General features: G+C 44.3%; 1 protein-coding gene across 3 annotated transcripts in view; it reads left to right on the top strand.

The window, feature by feature from the left end:
* RAB27A (RAB27A, member RAS oncogene family) overlaps positions 1-18828 on the top strand; it is a 62381-nt gene that overhangs the window by 7941 nt on the left and 35612 nt on the right. For 2 of the 3 annotated variants that reach the window (XM_075575730.1, XM_075575731.1), the window contains exon 2: positions 7926-8045. The gene's annotated coding sequence lies outside the window, so the exon portion shown is untranslated. Of the gene's footprint in view, positions 1-7715; positions 7825-7925; positions 8046-18828 lie in introns of those variants that run through there. The other variant, XM_075575732.1, reaches the window with a different exon arrangement.

The raw sequence follows: 18828 nt of genomic DNA, 5'->3' as shown, positions 1-18828 counted from the left end.
AGCGCTACGTAAAACTAGCAGCGCTATACAAGAACATGCTATCATTATTATAATTATTATTATATGTGCTAATCATGATAGCCCAAGCAAAATCTATTCTCCTGGTATATAGCAGTAATATTCCATACCCCTAGTAACAATATTTAGTAACCTGTACATTTTAGTTCATGCATAATTAACAGTACAAAAATAGCACACGGAAGGTTTTCCTTTATATTTTTCATGCCCAAATCATGTGTTTTAGTGACCTGGTTGGATGTGTTGATGTACGAGGGTATTAACCTGTCCCACACCACACGCTGTAAACCAATGCCATGTAATAGATTGCTGAGATTTTCTGACATCTGTGAGGCCTGTTTTCCAGAATGAAGAGAATCTGATAATCCTGGAGCATAGAACATGGAGGTTTACATTTTAGTTGAGTGATTGCAACATTGAAACTGTCCTTGATGACTTTTTGTGAAGAGCAGAGACAGGGGCTTCAAGGAGAAGGGACAGTGTAACAACATAAGGAATTCTATGGGGTCTATTGTAGTAGCTTGGGTGAGTTTGCTGCCATCGCGCAAGGTTTGGCATGTTCCCGCCGAACGGTTTGTAATTTGAGTTATCACTGTACTCAGAATCGGAACCCCTCTCATGCCGTGCGGTGGGGAAATGCCAAAACCGTTCGGCGTATCACCAAAGTCATCAGAGATCTCCCGTCTGCGGTTTTATCGCAATCTGAGCTGCACAGAGAGAGCCGCCTCTCCCTGCACAGCTCTCGCAGGCGATCTCCCTGCACGGAGAGAGCCGCCTCTCCCTGCACAGCTCTCGCAGGCGATCTCCCTGCACGGAGAGAGACGCCTCTCCCTGCACAGCTCTCGCAGGCGATCTCCCTGCACGGAGAGAGACGCCTCTCCCTGCACAGCTCTCGCAGGCGATCTCCCTGCACGGAGAGAGACGCCTCTCCCTGCACAGCTCTCGCAGGCGATCTCCCTGCACAGAGAAAGACGCCTCTCCCTGCACAGCTCTCGCAGGCGATCTCCCTGCACAGAGAGAGAGAGACGCCTCTCCCTGCATAGCTCTCGCAGGCGATCTCCCTGCACAGAGAGAGCCGCCTCTCCCTGCACAGCTCTCGCAGGCGATCTCCCTGCATGCAGAGAGACGCCTCTCCCTGCACAGCTCTCGCAGGCGATCTCCCTGCACGGAGAGACCCGCCTCTCGCAGGCGATCTCCCTTCACAGAGAGAGCCGCCTCTCCCTGCACAGCTCTCGCATGCGATCTCCCTGCACAGAGAGAGACCCCTCTCCCTGCACAGCTCTCGCAGGCGATCTCCCTGCACAGAGAGAGACGCCTCTCCCTGCACAGCTCTCGCAAGCGATCTCCCTGCACAGAGAGAGCCGCCTCTCCCTGCACAGCTCTCGCAGGCGATCTCCCTGCACAGAGAGAGCCGTCTCTCCCTGCACAGCTCTCGCAGACGATCTCCCTGCACAGAGAGAGCTGCCTCTCCCTGCACAGCTCTCGCAGGCGATCTCCCTGCACAGAGAGAGCTGCCTCTCCCTGCACGGCTCTCTCAGGCGATCGCAGTGTTTTTTATTAAAATTTGAATACTAGTTTGCGTGAGCAGGGGGTCTCCGGAGCAGAACCGAGTTGATTTCTGGTCCGGGGACCCCCTGCTTCCCGAGATACAGGCTAGGGATGGGGTGCCGGTATTTAAATGTCCCAGTCACGTGATGCGGGACATTTAAACATTGCATGGGGATACCGGCACCCCATAACGGGCAAAGTATCTCGGGAATCAGGGTGTCCCTGGATCTGAAATCAACGTGATTCTGCTCTGTATACCCTCTGCTCACGCACACTGTTCAAATTAAAATAAAAACAGCTCTATTACCTTAGTGGCTAGCCACTAAGGCAACAAAGGGGTTAAACTTGAATAGCCTGTTTATTGGGGTCAGAGGAAGTGGATGAAGGGGGTAGTTGCCCCTGGACAACACATGGACAGGTTTTCTTACCGCTAATATTCAATATAATGAGAAGCGGGTGTCGCACAGTTAATGATAATTCCAGACTAACTTTTACATTCAATCATCTACAGCAGGAGGTATTCAATAGGCAGACCACAGATCAAACCAGGACCACCAGGCTACCTTGAGTTTGGCTCGGTAGTGGTCTCCCTATCGCAGCACAAGGTACTTTTTGGTTGGTCGGCGCCTTTGCACTTCACTCTTCCAGGGGGTGGCTGCTGCTTTGTGATGCTGGGTTCCCGTCGTGATGCTGGGTTCCCATCGTGATGCTAGGTTCCCGTCGTGATGCTGGGTTCCCGTCGTGATGCTGGGTTCCCGTCGTGATGCTGGGTTCCCGTCGTGATGCTGGGTTCCCGTCGTGATGCTGGGTTCCCGTCGTGATGCTGGGTTCCCGTCGTGATGCTGGGTTCCCGTCGTGATGCTGGGTTCCCGTCGTGATGCTGGGTTCCCATCGTGATGCTGGGTTCCCGTCGTGATGCTGGGTTCCCGTCGTGATGCTGGGTTCCCGTCGCGATGTCGCCTGCAGCCCTGGAACTGCACTTCTTTGGTAAACGACAAGATGGACTGTCATGGTGGTCACACGGTGCAATGCCCACTCAGAGCTGCAAGTGATGTCATGACACAGCGGCTGTGGACTTTCGTGGTGCCCATCTTGCGACATGGTAAGGTGCAGGGGTGACGGCCTGGGAGGAATATTTGCCGAGAGAGGGAGGCCCCGACAGAGTTGCCCAACACACCTGTTCAGTGCCATTTTAAGATGTTTGCCAACTGGGCACCCCCGGCCTTTCTGAGCATTACAATTTTACAATTTAATTTTTTGGTGTAATGTTTTTCAAAGATAATATTTCTATTATTTTTTTTTTTTTTATGGAATAGGCAGTTTAATTGATTTTGTCAAAAATGCGTTATAAAATAAATAACACACAACAAAAAAAACAATTACGACACAACAAACTGTGACGGCCACAATCTCCTTAAGGACGAGCTCCGCAGTTTCTGCTTCAAACCGAGATTGAATGCGCTTTCCTTGAGGACAATCGAATCGGATAACCTCATCAAATTCGGTTTTATAAAGTATATTTTTGACTTTGCAAATAAATAACAAAAAACACAGAAAGACACACAGGCAAAAAAAATCTGTGCAGTAATATTTGCAGAATTTCTATAAAAGTTTTGAATGTTGTTCAATAAAAACATACTGCATTTGTATTTAAATGTGACCTTTGTAGGTGCACCCCCAATTTACACTTGGCACAGGGCCCGAAAGTTCTTAAGACTGCGCTGCACCTGTTGTGAGCTGCACCTGCCAGCAACCGAAAATATCGGCGGCCTACACCCAGCGAGCCTGGATTTTGACACACAAAGAAATGATTGACAACTGTTCTACATCTTTATTCATTGACACGGAGCTATACAAAGGGATTAAAAACACAACACATTGTGTGCAATCTTATGTGAGCTGCCATACAATAGTAAACAAGTTTTGCTGCCTTGTGAATAAGTATTGTCTATGTACAAGAGTAATGGAAGTGTAGGCGTGGATAGAATGTTCTCCGCCGTTGCTTTCCGGGTGTACCGTACTGTCGCTTGCGAGCCAAAGTGCAAAGAAACGTTCTCTACTGTGCAGTTTTCCCAGGGATATATTCGATGATCGTGAGGCCATGTATTTGTCGTCATAACTCTGTGCCCAGGACATACTTGAAAACGAGAGGTAGCTCTCGATGTATCACTTCCTCGTAACACATTTTAGAAAGAGAGAATATCGTCACTCAAAATTGGACTGAGGGCTAAACTGTTACAGGAAAATGTGCAACAATTGCCAGTTTAGCCCGAGCAAGGTCTACAGTTTGTACAATACCATAAGCAAATAAAAATACCCTTTGTGAGCACATTCACGTGTCTCAGACAGGTCTGCAGCGCTGCTTTTCCCCATTATCTCTTGGCATACAGTGCTTCCACTATATGCTTCCACAGCCGGGGATTCTGGGAAATGACATGCAAATGAGCACACAGTGTCACCATTTGCGTCACGTCCATTTGAACATGGTTCCCTATAAGCTTATGCCTGCTGTATTACACAGTTTAACCCAGACTGTGCTGCAAAAGCTGTGAAATACATTGGGGCCTTTGAACAGACCATATAGGGGCTTATTCTAGTAGCTTCGATAACCAACTTACCGAGGATCTTGAGCAGCTATCACAAAACGTTGCTAGGCAGCTATTCAGAAAGCCTAGATGAGCTGGTTAAATCGAGCGGGGAAAGGATGTTTTTGCGATTTTCTGGCTCCTGGCCGAACACCTCGCACGGGAGCTGCAAAAAAGCTCAAACTCACATTTTTGCGCAAAAGTAGCTATTCTAGTAGCCCACGTGATGTCACATGACCCGTGGCGACATTTCATGCCGGGTCCTAGGGGGGGGGGGGGGAGGGAGCGAGTGCTGGGGCTGCCAGACGGGGACGCAGCTCAGAAACTTTGCACCCCCCGGCTGTAATGTATTGGTAGGGCATGGTAGATTAACCCAGCGGTGCGCAAAGTTTTTTTGGCTGCGCCCTCTGTGTCTCGGTCCCTGCGCTCACGCCCCCCCATCCCGAGTGACTCGGCGTCAAATGACCGGCACGTCACACGACCCCGCTGCGTCAAATGACCTAAGTAGAAGCCGACTGAATCCCGGTAAGTACAGGTTGCAGAGGCCTCGCGCGGTCCCCTGGCATTTAATTTAAATGCCTTGGGGAAGAGCGCGGGGCCTCTGCAACTGCCCGTACTCCCCCCACCCCCCAGAAAAATCCCGCGCCCCCCAGTTTGCAGTTTGGATGTAGCTGCCGCAGATGGTAGCTTCTCCACGCTCTTTCTGCTGCTTAACGACGCTGTTCTGATAAATACTCTCTGCTCCTGTGCTGATCACTAGTTGCTGATCACTGTGATGCGCAGGAGAGGATTAATCAGCTGTCCTGGAATGGGCAGGAATAATCTCCTACCTGCAGGGCTCAAAGGCCACACACCGACCCCTACAGTGTATCCCGTTACTCCCCACTGATCTACCTGATGCCTTTTACTGGACCAACAAGAATCCTTCACAGATGTAACCCGAGCAGTTCTTCAAACCTTTTTTAATTGGTTTAACCCTTTCAATGCCAGCTTGAGAGAAGGCAGCGCTGGCCAACTCCAGTCCTCAAGGTAGGAGTCCTCTGGGTACTCCAGAGCGGTGCATACTTTATAAAATAATAGGAAAATAATTGTCTATCTGCATCAGGACAAATTTAAAGAAGGTTCCCTCCTGTGGCCCCTTATCTCAGGGGTGGCCAACTCCAGTCCTCAAGGGCCACCAACAGGCCAGGTGTTAGGGATATCCCTGCATCGGCACAGGTGACTCAGTCATTGACTAAGCCAGGGGAGCGCAAACTGGGGGGGACGTGAGATTATCTGCAGGGGCGCAAGTTTAACATAGGCTTTGCGTGCTTCCCGAAGGCATTTAAATTAAACCTGACCTGTTGGTAGCCCTTGAGGACTGGAGTTGGCCACTGCAGAGATAAGGGGAAACAGGAGGGAACCTTCTTTCATTTGTCTTGATGCAGATAGGAAAATAATTGTCTATTATTTTATAAAGGATGCACAGCTCTGGACTGCCCAGTCTATTGCAGTAACTTCTTCTCAACATACATTTATATCTAAAAATAAAATAACAAAATAAGACAGGAGCCATTGTTTATCATGGAGACATATGACCAGCTTTTTAATGCACCAGAATGCGTTTAATCTGTATTTGCCCTGAAGTAAAACACTTTCCTATGAGTTTTGATGTGAAATTACAGTTGGCCTCTTTGTTGCAGGGAACAGTTGAAAATGTCTATTTTATGTGATGCAATATTGTTGCAGGTTGGGATTCCATTGCCAGGAGTAACGCAGCGCATACTCCAGTGTTACTTTATAGTACATTTAAGGAGGCAATTCAAGGTGGGGGATATTTTTAGCGACTATATATATATATATACTGCTGAAGCAGGGGGTCTCTGGAGCTGAACCCTGTTAATTTCAGCCCCGGGACCCCCTGCTTCTGGACATACTTACCTGTGAATTAGGTGACGGTAGCTGCTCTCCAGAGTTCCCAATATATCGGCTCATCAGAGATACCCCACCCTGCGGACCAATAGGAAACCGTGACATCTGTGCAGCTTCCTATTGGCCCATGTGACACAGGAGCTTTAAACTTTAAAGCCCTGCGTGCTGACACGGATGTCAGCAAGTATCTTTGAAAGTAGGGTGTCCCCGGCATTCAACTCCGCAGACCCCCCCTTCAATTCTATATTAAAAAAAAAAGCTTAAAACATTTTTTTGCCGGCTTGCTTTGCTCCTTTAAAAACCATAGTCCCAGTAAACGGACATATTGGGTTTAAGAAAACAACTACTTTTGTACTAAAGCACATTTTAATTCTTTTTCGTTGATGAAGGGACCTGCCTGTCTGGAATTTGTACTAATTATTATTACTATTGTAATATATATTTTTTATTTTCATGTTTCACAATGACCACATATTTCACTTTGGGAAATAGGAGGCTACTGTGGAGAACTATGTATGCAGCAGAGTTTAGTGTGGGCATCTGGTATAACGCCATCAATCCGTCATCGATGGAGATCACTTGACCCTCCCAGTCTGCCCACCTTCCTATGAATGCTCAGGCCCCGTTCTGTCCATGGCTTCTTTTCATATGTAGGATTCTCTTGTGTCAATCTCGAGCAGTTTTCAATTTGTTTATATAAACTCCCATCACCTCTGCTGGGATGCGGTTCCATGGATCCACTACCCTTTAAGTGCAGGACTTCCTCCGCTTTTCCCCGAGCCTCCCACGCTCCGGATTCACAATGCGTATAGTTGGCTTGATAAAGAATGTGTTTTCTTGATTTAATAGTTGACCTGACTTTTATCCAAACATGGGGAAGTATTTGCACAAGTTGTCGTACGTCCAACTGCCTTTGAATTCTGCAATGCCACATCCCGTCTGCTTTCGTTCTGTTTGCACAAGAAAACCATTCAACGTTTAGACACCCCAGGTCATTCCCACGCCCTGTTTGCTTATTTCATGTGTGTGTGTGTTATCCCTCCCCTATAGATCTTAGAATAAACGGACCATAGAACCAGAACAGAATATTATAATTGGAACACAAGGTTCCATTTTGTATCTGCTAATAATCACTCGCGCAGTTGATTCAGTTTTGGATTATGTTGGCAGCTGGAAACCAAATGCTAATTCTAAGTAACCCCGTTTGTCTGCAATGCACTAGTGCAGGGGTGGGCCACTCCAGTCCTCAAGGGCCACCGACAGGTCAGGTTTTCAGGGTACCCCTGCTTCAGCACCGGTGGCTCAATTAGTTCCTGCATCGACACAGGTGGCTCAGTTTTTGACTGAGTCACCTGTGCTGAAGCAGTGATATCCTGAAAACCTTACCTGACTGGCATTGCCCACCGCTGTTCTATGTGCTCACAAGCGGCCAATCAAGTCGCTTTGGGGGTGAAATTCTTCATTGGCTTCAATGGGCAATTTTGGCTACAAACGTCCCAGTCGCCGTTATAGAATAAGCCACTTCGCCTCATTGAGTGTGTTTTTGTTTTAATACCGCCTCTGAATCCCATTGGTTTGTACGGAAGTCCTAGCTTTCCCTGGGCGAGCGGCGGCCTCACCGCGCATGGAATGGGAGCCGCCCGATGACGACGTACAATGAGACGATTAATTGCATTGCTAAGCTTGTGGAAAAAGGCAAATCACTTGATCAGTCAGTAAAACCACATGACAAACTGCTGAGAGGAATTAGGTGGACTTTGCAGTAAGATGGCTTTGGTGCATTGCTGTACATTTTATTGAATGCTCCTAAATCAAATATTCTTATATTTTATCTTCCCCCCCCTTTGTTTTGTTTTTTACCAGCAACTCAGAAGTTAACTTTTTGGCTACTGATATGTGATGTGAAAAAATACTTTTGGATACTTGCATTTGGATTCTGAAGCATACTGCCGAAAAAAATATCATCCCCTCTCTCATAATAAGGTATGACTAATCTTTATATATTATTAAATTGTGTGTGTGTGTGTGATATATACATATATATTTATACATACATATTTAATTACACACACATGGTGCTGTGTGTATGTATATAGTAAAACTAATTGAATTGCCTGAAGGAACAGAACACACAAAATAGACCGTTATGTTAGAATATGATATTTATTGCTTGTACAAAGGGCCTTGCTCTTCGAATTGCTTCTTGCAGCTATTGAAATTAGTTTATATGAAACTAATACAATTTCTGAAGTTTTTATTGCGGATCAAAATCGTTCCCAGGAACGTAATAAAACAGATGTATGTTACTGCACAAAGGCATTTGAATAATTCTATTTTGCATATGGTGGGTTGTGTGAGTTGAACTGAAAAAGTATCTGGTGCTAGCTGGGTTTTACATTTATTTACTAACCTTTTAGTTTCTTATGTCTCATGAATTTGCAACTTTGTTCTAGCTGCTCAATCCAGCTTTAACAGCACGGCTGTATACATTTGTTTGTTCTGCATCAGTTGTCAGACAACTAATTGACGTCTTGCATCTCGAAGTTTGTTCTGCACATTTCCATGCTATTCGCTCTTCTAAATTCAAGTTGATCATTTCTGTCTGACATATATACTAGAAAAACTTTGTTCTGCACGTTTGATATGGTGCAGTTACGTTGCTTTTATGTGAAAGCACCATCACCTAAGGCTGAAGGAGCAGCTCAGTGAGTGAAGACACTGTCACTGAGTTTAAAGCAGGGGAACCTGGTTCAATTCCCGGTGTCAGCTCCTTGTGACCTTGGGCAAGTCACTTTATCTCCCTGTGCCTCAGACACCAACAACATAGATTGTAAGCTCTATGGGGCAGGCACTGTGTCTGCAAAAATGTCTCTGTAATGCGCTACGTAAAACTAGTAGTGCTAAACAAGAACAAATTATTGTTATTATAATTATTATTATTAACACCTACACAGAGTTTTTATATTAAGTCAGAGTTAAATGGCTTAATATAGAAAAAATGGCAATAAATGGTAAATCTGTTGTGCATTTTATCCTATGACACGGTACTAAAACCGTAGTTCTAAATATTCATGTTTTTAAAAGATATTACATTTCCACAACTGGTACGCATCTTGTGTTCTATCCCCAGAGAAAAATAAATATTACCATGTAAATCTAAAAGCAGATATAATCCTTATTGGGGTTTGTCTGCTGTAGTGTGTAATATTTTTTTTTGTTGTTCCTCGGAGATAAATAAAAAGTTCAAACCTCATCCCTAAAAAAAAAAAAAAGTCACATTTCGAATGCATTTTAAATGTACTCGCTATTTTGGGTGCAACTTATGAATGGGTCAATCATACATTCAGGGGCTGCCAACTCAAGTGCTCATGGGCCACCAACAGGATAGTTTTTTTTAGGATATCTCTGCTTCAGCAAAGGTGGCCCAGTCAAAATGCGCTGAAATAGGGATATCCTGAAGGCCTTACCTGTTGGTGGCCCTTGAGGACTGGAGTTGACCAGCCCTGCATTAGATTGCCAGCTCTGAAGAACAGGGGGGCTCCTTTCTTCCAGGAAGTGCTTTGTATAATTTATGCATCATTTTGTATAATTCAGTATTTCTTAGTTATATGCTGAGATTATAAAACCGACACGAATAATGCTGGGTGTGGCTTTAACTGCAGTGTTTCAAACCAAGTCATCATCGTTTCACACGGTTACTCTCGGCAGTTTCAGGGAACTGCACTAGTGCCCCAATTGGCAGCATCACAGTTTAATGAATAGCCCCTGTTGCCCTTCTGAAGTGCTGTCCCACAAAAGAATATTTGATAGAACTTTTATTTTGATTATCTACTTCATTGAGAAATTGATCAGTATTTTTTCATTGTGCAGCAAAACATGTGAAATCTTATACCGTAATCTAAAAAAAATGAAATAAAAAAAGATGTGTGTATATCTTTATTTATATAGCACTATTAATGTACATGGCACTTCACAGCAATAATACACATGACAATCATATACATTACAAATAATACATAATGGGAAGGTGTGCTTCAGACATAAGAGCTTACAATCTAATTAGTTCTAATTCTAATAGTTTTAATACTACAGTTCTAATACTACTCGTTCTGTAGTATTAGATAAGTGTTGTGGAACCAGGGTCACGTGTAGGATGTGAATGAGGCCAGATAGCTTAATTCATCCCTCTTTGAAAGCACAACAAGTCCTTATGTATTTTCTTAACTTTATTGGGAAAGTCACAGCAAATAAAGTGTACTTGTAGATGTTGTGGAGTGGTAAGAGAGTGCGTCTCTATGTGGAATGCTTTGTATCAAGGGAAGGTAAAAACAGAATGGCCTTGACAGGGGGTAGATGGCATGAGAGGTACTAACTCGGCCTGCTTAAGATGGAAAAGGAAGTGAGTAATGTTTGTCACACAGGAATAGTGACAGGACTATGCTACCTGTGAATACAGACAGGGGAGTATGGAAAAGTCCACTTAACCAGGGGGATTAAAGAGGTTGGCAAGGCAACCAGCTACTGGCAGTGTAAGAAGGGAATGTGTAACAATAATGTATCAATTACACAGGCACTGTCAGTTTTCAGAGCAGGGAAAACATCCAACTGAAATATAAATATTAATTTAATATTAAAGAATTTCATATACACGAATGAGTGTGGAAAAAGGGGGAGGGGGGAGGATTGCAGAAAATAAAATGGTAGGAAAGAGTGAAGAGGCGCGGTGAGGGGTGAGGGGTGTGGGGAACACTTGATTATTCTGACAAACTAATGTCTAAACACTTCTGATTTCGTGTAGTGCTTTATAGCATGTTATATTCCTGAACATACAGACATTTTGTATATTCATTTTCTAGCATTCCCCAATCGTACGCGTGGGGTTTTAGCGGAGAGAGTGATGGTATATTTAGATGTGGGGTTCAGTCTCGAGACCTTGTTCATATGGAGGAGAACGTTCTTTTTCCTAGGAGAGAGGTGTGTAAACTACCTAGGGTTCCTCTGGTATTACGTTATCTTCGGCCTAGTTAGATTAGAATTGTTGGTGGATTTAGATCTGGAATTTTATTTATTTATTTATAAAAAATGTTTTACCAGGAAGTAATACATTGAGAGATACCTCTCGTTTTCAAGTATGTCCTGGAATGCCTGTGTGGGAGGTCCAGGGCTGCCAGAGTTTTTGGAATTTATGACTCGTGTCCCTCAGCCGGCACCTTATGTTCTCCATCCCGCAGATGAACCAAATGTTATTCTTAATTTTGCATATGTGCGGGATGTCACTCTACATTCAGAGAGATGCCAGTTTGCTTCTAGTGGCGATTTGGCAGAAACTAATTTTGGGCATTTGCCCAAAGATAAAAGATAATCTATCCGGAATTAGGATTGGTACGGGGGTAGAGAAAAAGGAATCATCTTTAACCGTGGGTTTCGGGTCCCGCCAGGCGTCTACCAGCCATAGAGATTTAAAGCCTTTGGTCAGTGCTCTGTCTGCCTTTCTGCAGTTGACATTGGGGATCTCGCCTGTGCCTGAACTGCCAAGATCTGGATTTAGCGCTAGATTAAAATCTCCTCCCAGGACCATGTCTCATCACCTGCCCCCCACCCCCACCCCCCAGGGTATTGAAAAGGTTGGCGAAGAATGTTGAGCTTTGTTTCGTTTGGAGCATATACATTAGCGATGGTATGGTCCTGCCCATGTAATGTTCCTACCAAGATCAGGTATCTACCTTCTTTGTCTGTTTTAACTAGGTCTGTTTTGAATGGTATGCAGTGACTGGTTTCCCATTAGTCCTGGCTCGGGCCCAGGGCGGCAGAAATATCCGCCCCCATATACAGATGCCGCACTTTCAGGCCTATCGGGCCTGGTACAAAGGCACTTGCATGTGGCGGCCCCCTCCTTACTGCCACCCTCCTTCCGAATTGCAGCGACAAATGATGCCGCAGACGCCACCAACGTGATGTCACACTGGCAACGGGACGTTGCGCCGTCAAATGGCATCATGACGTCACGTTACATCACGTTGGTGGAGTCTGCGGCATCATTGGACGTTGCGATTCAGGAGGAGGAGGAGGGCAGCAAAGAGGCGGCCGCGACATGCAGGTGCCTGGGGCCGGCGGGTCGTCCAATCCACCGCTGATGGTATGCGTCTGTTAAATAAAATAGTTACTCCCCTTTCTTGGACCTTGGCTGAAGAGTGATGTGCTTGCTGATATTGTCCATCACAATTTCGGGACCTTGTGCCGTTGGAACTGGGTTTCCTGTAAAAGGATAATGTCTCCTTTTTTTTCCTATTGTAGTCCAACAGTGCAACTCTCCCTTTTACAAAGGTTATTAAACCCTTTTACATTGTGTGTTAGGGGTCTGGGTTCTTGATAAATACCAAGTCTGGTAAAAATCAGGGTTGTTTAAATCAGTTTGGTTCGGTGCAGTAGGGTGGGTGAGAGTAATGAAAATAATAAGGTGAGACACGACAAGCCCCCCTGGCCGCCCAGTGCTATTTTGCCCTTAAAAAAAAAAAAGTGGGGTGAAAAGGTTCCAACATGTGGAAAAGTGTAATTAAGGGCTGGGATACCTCTGATGGCCCCCCAGTTAGATGGGGGGGTGGGGGGGGTGGCGCATAACCAAAATCCCCCTGTGGCCGCTCGACAATGTGCCCCAGCACAGGGCTATTTGAACTTATCTTGAAGTAAACGTAACAATATGCAAATTGAGTGCAAACATTTGATATATACAGTATCGGCTTATAAACTTAAACGGCTAATAACCATTATATTGATATATGATCTATGAATGATATATCTTTATAGTGTAATGTTCAATAACCCAGTAGATTGCAGGGCATTCCTCCGTGAAATTTGCTCTCCTTACGGAAAACTAAAATGTTGCTTTGATATTCATTCATTACATTTTGGTCTGTGTGTCTGGCTGTTTATCTGTTTGGCCAATGATGACTTTATGATTCGTCCTTAAACTAGAGGAGCAAAGTTAGCAAAGAAGATTGGCTGTACAGCTGTAAAATACCAGGTTCCACAATCTCTTATCCATAATGAAGTTAGGTAAAGATCATAAAACCTCTCCAAAGCTTTTTGTTGCAATGGAACAATGGAAAAAAAAAGTGCCGATTAATATGTAACTGTCCAATGATTGAGTTTGCCAATACACATCTGAGCAGAATAAATATCTTCCTTAAATGCATTCATACGCGAAGCAAATATTTATCTGCTTTCAACTTTTGGGAAATTGAGGAGAATTTTCTTTTTATCGGGGCCTCTAAATCAAGGGTAAAGTTTGTCTTTTTTTTTAGGTTGAGTAAAAAAAACCCTAGTGTACATCTAATAGTGTCAAATGTATTCTTTATCAGGTCAGATTGATATGAGTAAACTTTTCCTGGAGTTATTTATTTATTTCACTTTTTTATCTCTTGCTTCTGAGGATTTTTTTATCTACCAGGATCTCCAGGCTAAACCATTGACGTCAGAACAGCCAACTCACAGGACTAGACTGTGGGAAAGTGAGGCACCAAGTCTGGTTTCCTGCCAAGTGGATTCTAGTGTGGGAATAATGATGTGGCCAGGGAGGAGTAGAAATTAGACCAGGGGTGCTCAACTCTAGTCCTCAAGCCGCCCCCCGCCCTCCCCACCCCCCAACAGGTCATGTTTCAGGATATCCCAGCTTCAGCCCAGGTTGGCTCAATCAGAGGCTCAGTCGAAGTCAGAAGTCGAAGACTGAGCCTCTTGAGCTACCTGACCTGTTGGGGGTGGGGGGAGCTTGAGGACTGGGCTTGAGGACTGGAGTTATTCCGTTCCTGAACTAGTTAATGACCTTGAAATGAAAAGTAGAACAACTAATGACACTGCATTTATACTGAATGTACAACAGATATTGCTTTCATTTTCATATCTAAATGTAGCATTATTACGTAATAGGAGATGGCTGCATATAGACACAGTTAATGGTAGGTCTGGGAGGGCTGCATTTGGGCAGAGATCATAGATGTGCGCTGTATATATTTCAACAAAGTCATACACCTAGACGCGTCATTCATCTAGTACAGTTTAAAATGCCAGAAGGCGCATATGTGGACCTCTTGGCCTACAGTACCTACGTGTAGCTCCAAAAAGCTTCATTCATTCAGGTCTCATAGTGTGACTTTATCTAAAACCTTTAAAATGCGTTAACGCACAACCACAAAAGCAAATTATATGCAAACAATGGATGTTGTGTGTCTCAGAAGAGTCCTAACAACATGTTTTTGTATCACTGGGCTCTTAAGCTGGAGGCCCGCAGAGGGCCTTGATGTCACCCTTGCCCACTATTCTCCTGCAAATTTTTATATGACTTGTTTAGGCAGCTAAGTGCTAAATATATATGGTACAGGCATTCTAAATGCTTGCAACATGTTGCAATAATGATATGTTTTGATCTTTACGTTTATGCAAACTTACTTTGCAATAAGCTTATGGCCCTTCTACACCTAAAGGTTTTCTGATCTGTCCTCTTTAATGCTGCAGTTCAAGCAATATCCTACATGTGTGTTTAAAAAATCAGTTCTGTACTATGAGAAAATACTTGTAGCGTTTTTTTTAAAACAACTCTGAATGAAATGTTTTTATGTATTATATTGTATCCAGAATTTTTTGTTTCTATAGCAACCATTTACAAAGTTGCACCCCTTCCTCTTCTGTAACAGGATATGGCACACCCCTTTTTGAGCCCTGCCTTCTCTAGCAGTGCACCAATTGTATCTAGTGACTGCCTGGTCACATGATCTTCCCCACAGAACTTCGCATCTTTGGTCCTCTTCTGCTGCACTGGCAGCAGGATCTCCCTAAGAGTTGAGGATAATTCTGTTTAGACCTGGATGCATAGCAAAGCCCATGAAACATTCTTTCCCAATTGGAAATTGCTATTGACAACGGCAATGACCTTTGCTCTCGTTATAGATTTGTCTATAGAATAGTTGATGATACTTTGCTGTAACCATGTAGTCCAACCGTCTATATCAACCGTCTATATCTTCCTGTGCTATGAATCCATCTGTGGCGTGTCTTACTATTTTATTCAACTTTGTTTCTGAGAATTTCTGTGTATATTGAATTCATTAATCGAACACCCATACTAGCACCTCCTAATATGGTGGCTGTAGTGTCCCTTTTTGTTCTTTGTGATTTATAGGAAGAAATACCAAGGGTGAACCACGGTTTTTGGACTGCACTTGAAATGTATGTTGTGTAATTATGTTTGGAAGCAACCAACCAATCTTTAGGGTTTCATTTTCAAGTAACCAATTTGTATTTCACCTCCCTTGCTCCTGGTGTAGGTGTGTCTAACTTAATTTGTATTGGAGCTCCTTCTGGAAATAGTGATTCTGCCAAAGTAACATTATAGTAATGTGAGAATCCTTGACTAGAAGATGTAGGTTTAATATAGCTTATGTTTGCTTATGCTTACATTCCCAGCTACCTATACCTTATGGTTTTAGTCCATTGAACTACCACACTGCCGCTCCCTTTGTTGTATTGTGACATAATTCAGATACCTAATTTCTTAACCGTGTTGATTCTGGATACCATTATACCACTGATACCAGGTACATCCTTCCTGATATTCGCAGTAGCATATTAGTTTTATCTCCCTCGTTAAATGTTACAGATAATAAGACCTTGTGGAATTCACTTTTCCAAACTTCCCCTAATACCTGGGGACCGAGAAACATTTAATTAGTCTTCACGGACACTTCTATTTGCAGGCATGTCCCATCACCCCTGGTACTTTTTATTGGGTGCCATGTGAATATGCATAAAACAGTGAAATACCACATATGTCTCGTGTGTCCATCATATCTGTTATTGTCATTAAAAAGGGGACATGGTCCCCTTGGACCCCCTGACCGTGCTCGGCAAATCTATTGAAAACATCCCCACGCCAATGGGCAGACTGATCTCTTCGATTCTCACAGCCGCCAGATGCTCAGCCGCAGCGGCCTGGAAGCAAATAAAAGCCCCAACTAGAGGCACTGTTGTCAAAAGGATCAACACAGTCATGACTATGGAAAGACTCATAGCGAAGCTCCATATAAAACTGCGGCAGTTCCAAAAAACTTGGGACCCATGGCTGGAGTCCCGACCACCGGGGCTGGCCTGTTGTAAGGCCCCCCCTCCCTCTCTCCCCCGCTTCTCCCTCCCCCGTCCATCTGTCTGCCCCCCCTTCCCCATATGTTAAAATGTTTATTGGAAATTTCCTGTACCCTTCTCAGTCATGTGCTCATGACAACTCTGTATCCTTGGTTATATATTTCCAATAAAAAAAAGAGTGATTAAAAATATAAGGGGACATGGTCTGTCTGGTATTGAAAGGTCCACTTCCCGTGATACCAGTTGGTGAGTGGTTTTTTCATCTTTAAAAGAAGTAGTTGTCACTCATCTGATGGAATGAGGTCTTTTATCTTAGGTCTCTCTGTAGCTCCTTTTGGATATGGGATAGCTCTGGCTCCCAAAACGACTCGCTTATACCATTAAACTGTAAAGCTCATTTATACACACGGGGGGGGGAGAATTTTTTGGGGGTTCCAAATATGAGTCTTTTCCAGGCATCCAAATCCATAATTCACCTGGGTAGATAAAGATCAAAGCGCAATATCAGTCCTTAGCAGGGATATCTGGTTGCTCAGATTAACCTGCCTTTCCTGTAATAAATATAGATATATAGATACAGTATATAGATTTATATCCATTTCCAAGCAGCCGGCACTCCAATAGTCATTCAATAAAGGCTGGTGCATGTCCCGTAAGTAATGTAATAACAAATGAACTATACCGTTTCCACAAAATCAGCAGACAGCACTCAGGTAAGAGGAGTAAATAAATTATTGTATTTAAACAAAGCACAAAAATCCAACGTTTCGGTCCCAACAATGGACCTTCCAGAGGAAGGTCCATTGTTGGACAGAAACAGGACCTCTGTCTGTGATCCCAACAATCCTTGCCTGTCCCTGCTGTTCCGGCCACTGAGGTCCTACCCGCACCTGGAGTCTCACTGTTCTTGTATAATCACCGGATCCGTCTTCCTTGGGTTCTTTGATCGAGACAACAAACTCTATACTGATGAATGATGAGGGAATTGGATCTCGCCCCTCCAATCCCTCCACGTGTCAGTTGAGTGGGTCACAGATGTTGGCTCTGGCTCGCCATTGAAAATATGAGATTGTTCTTTTAAAAGGTATACCATAGGATCCTTGTTGTGTGAAAATAGAGTTCCCCCAACACAGGTTTCGTGCAGTTCCAATATATTTATTCCGGAGGCATTTTACAATAGCAAGCTTCAGTTCTTGGCAGGAATTAGATGTTACACAGGTTATGGACGGAGGGCAGGGTATTTGGTTAGCTGTTTCTTTCTGCTCTGGGGTTATTTTTCTTACAGCAAGGCATTGTCTAACTACAAATTCATATCATGTTAGTATGAAGTTACATTTGTTATAAAAAGGCACAAAGCATAAATTCATTTTTGACGGTCGTATATCTGTCAGTGTTCAGGACCTTCACTATCTTACTCCGATATACTCCCCCAAACGCCAAGAAAATATGTTTCATTTTGCACTGTGTGAATGCCTGTCTCAGCATTTTCAGAACATGCAAAATTAACCCTTTATAAGGGGGAAGAGGTACAGAGGGAAATACAAATCCATGATACAATGCAGATAGGACTGACACATCGATTTTAAAATTGAATTTAGGTTTTTCTTTGTCTTTGTCTGAAGTATATGTAATTGATTATTTACTGTTTTAGTGTACTGCAAAATGTAAAGGAATATAGTAATCACTGTAAACTGGTGGTTTGTGATCTTGTTGAAATATGTTTTGTTAAAAAATGTAATAAAAATTTTCAACGATAAAAAAAAAATTAGCCCTTTAAATGGCTTCTTCAGTGATGCTGACCTTTGAACCCAAGAAATCTGTCTGCAAAAGACTGAGTCCATAGAAGGACAGTTAGCGCTGAGCCGTGCGGACGCTCCGCGATGAGCCCCGTCATCCTCAATGAGGTTGTCTTGAGAGGGGGCTCCCGCAGGCGTGCTGAGGCGCAGGGATTTTCAGCCGACAGCAGAACCTGTTTCTGAGCGCGCTGTCGGCTGAAAACCTCCAATTAGAGTGAAGCATCGTCAACGTCACGGCGCCGTGACGTCGGCGCTTCGCGGGCTATTGGCCCAGTGACGTCAGTGCGCCGCCTCCAGATCGCGCACACTGGCTCATCTGCTAGTTCATGCAATCACTCCTGATTGCGCAGGCGAGCCTCAGCGTCAGCGCGGAGGAGCGCGGCTCCCCCCCTCTATGTACGCAGCCTAAGACACCAGTTGTGGTGGGTTCAATGACAGGTAGTGGATCCTAGTAGCTGGAGCAGGCAGAAGTCGACAGAGCCCGGAGGTGGCCGTAGAGAAGGTCTGGCATCAGAGTTGAGGAAGTGCAGGTATCGTCCAGGAACGGCAGAGAAACACAGTACAATGGTAGAGGCAGATGTGAAGGTCAGGTGGGTCTGAGGTCAAGTGGCAGGCAGGGAACGCAGAATGCAACAGAGCAGTCAGGCAGGCCTGGGGTCAGGGCAGGCAGTGATCAAGAGTGTACTCGGGCAGGCCGCAAGCAAGTTTGACATGTAACCCCTCTATTTCCACAATCTTTGTGCTATGGCGGGCCTGAGTTCGTCCTCCCTTAGTACTCCATAAGATGACCCCTTGAATAAACCAGATGATATATACACACACAATAAATGAGGATGCTG

Source organism: Ascaphus truei, chromosome 18 (genome assembly GCF_040206685.1).
Source record: "Ascaphus truei isolate aAscTru1 chromosome 18, aAscTru1.hap1, whole genome shotgun sequence".
NCBI classification, from domain to species: Eukaryota; Metazoa; Chordata; class Amphibia; order Anura; family Ascaphidae; genus Ascaphus; species Ascaphus truei.
Note: the sequence above shows the minus strand (reverse complement) of the source record. Positions and strands in the feature narration are given on the sequence as shown.